At 47.9% G+C, this 4,995-nt stretch overlaps 1 protein-coding gene and 1 non-coding gene across 3 annotated transcripts in view; one reads left to right on the top strand and one right to left on the bottom strand.

The window, feature by feature from the left end:
- Window positions 1–722: 722 nt before the first annotated feature.
- TRNAL-UAG (transfer RNA leucine (anticodon UAG)) lies at window positions 723–804 on the bottom strand. The gene has a single exon. It is a non-coding gene; the product is annotated as a tRNA-Leu (tRNA).
- A 110-nt stretch (window positions 805–914) lies between these two features.
- Window positions 915–4,995, top strand: part of EEF2K (eukaryotic elongation factor 2 kinase) — a 53,228-nt gene continuing 49,147 nt past the window's right edge. The window contains exons 1-2 of one of the 2 annotated variants that reach the window (XM_088801167.1): window positions 915–1,068; window positions 3,414–3,609. The gene's annotated coding sequence lies outside the window, so the exon portion shown is untranslated. The remainder of the gene's footprint in view (window positions 1,069–3,413; window positions 3,610–4,995) is intronic. The other variant, XM_088801165.1, reaches the window with a different exon arrangement.

Below are 4,995 nucleotides of genomic sequence, written 5' to 3'. Positions count from 1 at the left end.
CTCTGAGTGTGAAGACATGTCTGCCTTGTTCCTTCCAGTGGCCTCAGGACTTGTTTGGTTTCTGACCCATAGTAGGCCCTTCATAAATAGTTGTTGAGTGAATAAATAAATGAGGGGCCCCTAAACCAAGACTGAAGACCAAGTAGGAGGTGATTCAGTGAAGCTGGGACCTGAAGGTTGATATCCGCAGGCAGTGGGGTAGGCCCCTGACATTGCAGCCCTCTGCAGGGACACCTGACACCTTTTCTGCCAACCGGTTTCTCCAGTCAGCAGGAGCTCTCCAAAACACACAGGGCGGGTCAGAAAGTTGTCCTCCTCAGTCAGATCACAATTAATATCACCCCCACCTATCCTTTGTCCTCGGGCAGTAAAGATACCAGCTCCCTGTGGCCTCAGGCCTGGAAGCATTAAAAGATGCAGGTGGACTGTTGAGAACTTTTCAGAGTATCTCAGATGCCCTGTCCTGGAAATAGGGAGATGTTTTGGTTTTGTTTTTCAGGCAGCAGGATGGATTGGTTTGTGTACTAGGCTGGGGAGTGAGAGGGCCTGCATTGAAGTTTCTGTCCCCCGCCCCCTCTTCCCCCGTTTACCCCCCGCGCCAGTACCTCCTCCTTCCATGAAAGAAAAAAAATCAGGCTTCAGGAGAAGAAGGGAAGAAGAATTAGGAGAGAATAACAAAGAGGCTAAAGGATTTAAAGACAGAAAAGAGACCGTTTAGGGTGTGGCAGCGGTGGGATTCGAACCCACGCCATCGAAATGACTGGAGCCTAAATCCAGCGCCTTAGACCACTCGGCCACGCTACCTCCCGTGCGCGTCGCCTGCCATTGAGATTATATTAGTCTAATGACGCAGCGCCACATGCGCTGAGCCCCGCCTTCGTGGATGTGCGCATGCCCGATAGCGGCGTGGCGTCTCCCGCGCCTGCTACCGCGTATGAACGCACGGCTTCTCGGTGTGTCTCGGAGTCACAGTGCTCTGGTGACCCACAGCCGTGACTGCAGTCGGAACGCAGCGTTGAAGAGGAAAGAAGACTCCCTCAACGTTCACCGTTAGTGTTAAGTTCTCAGGTATGCCTGCGTTTGGTCTTGCGTGAGCGTGGTGTGCTGCCTACGGCCACCTGGGGGCGCTGCCGCTCCTCCCGTCGGGCTGGTAGTGGGACTGGAGGCGCGTCCCCGGGGACGGGGAACTGCCTGGGTCCCCATCCTGCTGGCTCTCCATCCCTGCCTCCGGTCACCTCCGCAGCCCTGGGTGGCGCCGTGGCCTGGCCCCCGCCCCGCGATGTAAGAAGCACGGTCCAAGGAGGAAAATCACTGAAGGTAGTTGCGGACCGTTTGCACGTGTGGGCTCCCTCAGAGGGAGAAAGGCGCAGAACAGCTCAGTAACTTGTCTCCGCTGCTCCAGGGCAGCCTTCTCCTGGTAGACTCTCTCGGTCAGTTGTTTTGTAATGCAATAAATACACTACTTCAGTCCGTTTTTTTAATGCAATAAATACAGAGCAAATACACCATGCAGTAAATACACAGCAAACCTCCATTTCCCGCCACCCGGAAGAGTTAACATTTTGCTTCCAATTAACATTTTGCATATCTGCTTCCAATATTTTCTAATAACATTAAATGAACATTGTAGATAAGATTCAAGTCTCCTTTGACATTCCCAAGTTCTATTCCCCTTCCTCCTGCCTCAGGAGTTTCAATTCCTTTTAGTCCACTTCTTTTGGGAACAGGCCGTGTCCTTCCCCAGGCAAACATCTGATGCATTTTCCCCTGCGCGGTGGGGCAGGTCACACCCCAGGACTCCCATCCATCCTGCCCTGCCCTGTATAATCCTTAGCACCTGCCACCTGGCGTGGAGGACATCCATGGCCTCTTGCCCCAGACAAGCCTCATCTGGAGCTTCCCTTAATAAACAAACTCTTGGTGTAACTGGAGCTGTGGGTCTCTGTCTCTGGCCTCTCAGCCCCAGGAAATCTTAAAATAACACCCAAACCGAGTGGTCATTTCATATACCTTCTGGGAGTCTTTCTGTCGCTTCAGGTTGGCCATCGAATGGCTCTGCGATGGGCTTTATTTCTCATGCCCAGTAGACCCTGGGGCCTTCTGAGCCAAGGGTGTGAGCCAAGGACTAGTACGTGACTGCTACCAGGTACAGGAAATGACATGCTGACCAGGTCAGAACTACGCCTTATAGGCTTGCCTGGGGAAGAAACCAGCAACCAGCACAGCACACAGCAGGAGGTTGGGGAGGGGTGCTGAGTTGTCAGAATGAACACCGATTTTGATGAGATAGTTCAAAGTGGAGTCTGTGGGAAGAAACCTCCATTCTGGCCCAGGTCCAGCTCCCCAGACAGCAGCAACTTCATGGAACAAGCCTCTGGACGTTTCTATAAATGAAATGCTATAATATGTTGCCTTTTGTGTTTAGCTCCTTTTATGTAGCATGTTTTTTAAGGTTCACCCATGTGGTAGCGTGTGTCAGTGTTTCATTCCTTTTCAGGGCCAAAAAATATTCCATGGTGTGGATAAACCACCTTTTAATTATCCAGTTATCGGTTGGTGGACATTTGGGTTGTTTTCACCTTTTGACTTATTATGAATAATGCTACTGTGAACATCTGTGGATAACTTTTTGTGTGGACACATGTTTTCATTTCTCTTGGGTATATATATATACCTGGGAGTAGAATTGCTGGGGCATATGGTAACCCCATGTTTAATTTTTTGAGGAACTGCCATACTGTTTTCCATTCCTACTAGCAGCGTAGGAAGGTTCCAGTTTCTCCACATCTTTGTCAATACTCGTTATTATTTGACTTTTTTATTATAGCCATCCTAGTGGGTGTGGTTTTGATTTGCATTTTTCTAATTGCTAATGATGTTGAGTATCTTTTCATGTGCCTATTGGTCATTAGTGTATCTTTGGAGAACTGTCTGTTCAAATCTTTTTGTCCATTTTAAAATTTGGGTTATTTATCTTATTGATGACTTGTAATAGCTCTTTATGTATTCTAGCTCCAAATTCCTTATCAGATACATGATTTGTGAATATTTTCTCCCCTTCTCTGAGTGGTCTTTTCACTTTCTTGATACGTTTTGCACCCTGTGGGTTGAATCCTATGTATTACTCTGGTGGAGGGAAAGGGGGAAAAAGAACCAAATCCTTGTGGGGGCAGCGAGAGGGATTTTTCTAATAGAGGTGGGGATTTTGTCCATTAGAGCTTGAAGAGGTGACATTTGTCCATGAGAGAGAAGGAAGGGCAGGCTTCAGGTCAGGGGCGCAAGGCTTGGAATGAGTGTGCCTAAAAAGCGTCCCCTGTGAAGGGTTTATTTCTCCTTTTGGATACTGTAACATTGAGGGTACAATTTAATTATTTTTCTCCTATTTTCTCTTTTGTTACCCCCAAACTCTTCAGTAAAATCTGAACATCTCTGTGTGATGGTTAAAGAAGGTGATTAAGGACCGAGTACAAGCCAGGAACGATCGGATCCATGTCTCCTTGCTGAGGCCACCCAGGGCACCTATCTTCCTAAAGCTTCTGGAAACTTTGCCGGCTTCTGCTTCTGAGCTCCACTCAAAAGTCATTTCTTCAGAGAAGCCTTCCTGACCAGGTTTGCCTTTATACTTTCTCATTGCCCCCTGCAATTCTCACAGCACATCTCACAGGTATAATGGTACGAAATGGTTACTCTTTGAGAGGTTCCTGTTTTCTCTTTTCCTGCCCCATTAGACAGCTCTCTGAAGGCAGGCCTTTCTCCTGACTCCTAGCACAATACTTGGCATGCAGTAGGAGCTTAATAAATATTTGCCATAAGAATGAATGCCCCGAAACCCTAACTTACATCCGACTAGCTCAACAACTCTCTGGAAAAGAGAGGTTTTCTTTTTTATGGCTGCTATTAAAAGACCTAAATTAGGATCTCATTGGCCTGGCTTGGGTCACATGCTCATTCCAGAACCAGTCCATGAGGCTAAAAGGGATGGAATATGCTAATTGGCCAGGTCTAGTCATGTGTCCACTCTTGGAGCCAGGGGAGTGGGGAGGGCTTCTCTCATGAACTGAGACTGATGTGTGTGGGGGCGGAGGACTGCTTCTCTGGAGACAATCAAGATGCTTGTGCAAAGAAGGGGAACACTTGCTGGGCAGACAAAAATTACAGAGGCTCTGAGAAGTTAAATAAGTTGCCAAGGCCGCAGAACTATAAGCAGTGCAGTTTTGTTTTTTGTTTTTTTGGGTTTGGGCTTGGACAGAGTAGCTCAGACTCTGTTCCTGTCCAACTTCCCACAGTCAGAATTTCAGGTGCAATTTTGTCTTTTGCCATAAGTCAGAGGAGTTTTCCCGAGGTGACTAAGGAAGCCAACACTTTAAACCAAAAGAGTATCTTCTAGATCCTATATTTTCCAAAACTTGTAGCAGAGAGAGTAAAGGATAAAATATTCAATGATGGATTTCAGGACCATTTCTTTCTCTATTTTTTTCTTTTCATTCCCCCCACAACCTTATGAGCTGCTGCCTGTATGGCACCCACCCCTCACCACACCTCATAAACTTGAACCTGGGCCCTGCAGGGGCCATAGCAGCTGGTAACATGAGGGACTCCACTCTCCTAAGGGAATCTGAAATTCCAGGGGCCTCACAAACTGAAGAGTCAAGGCTTAGGGACAGGACACTCCAGGGGCCAGTATATACCCAGACCTGGGTCAAATCTGACTCTACCACTGACTAACTGTGTAACCTTGGGGACGTCACTTAACCTGCCTCAGTCTCCATGGGTCTGAAGTGGGGACGATAAGAGGGTTGTGATGAGAATTAAAAGAGACAATGCCTGTAAAGCGATTAGCCCAGTACCTCACACAGAGTGGATGCCCTGTAAATATCAGCTCTTACTGCGTCCTCCGAAAGGCATGACAGCAGGCATTGCAAATGATGGGGGGCTCTTAACCACAGAAATGTATTCACAGCCTAGTGTTGAGGGGGGAGAGGAAGCCACCTGTTA

The sequence above is a fragment of the Rhinolophus sinicus genome, chromosome 10, assembly GCF_057876585.1.
Source record: "Rhinolophus sinicus isolate RSI-liver-muscle chromosome 10, RSI-T2T, whole genome shotgun sequence".
Lineage (NCBI taxonomy): Eukaryota > Metazoa > Chordata > Mammalia > Chiroptera > Rhinolophidae > Rhinolophus > Rhinolophus sinicus.
The sequence above is the reverse complement of the archived record's forward strand: the minus strand, read 5'-3'. Positions and strand labels throughout refer to the sequence as shown.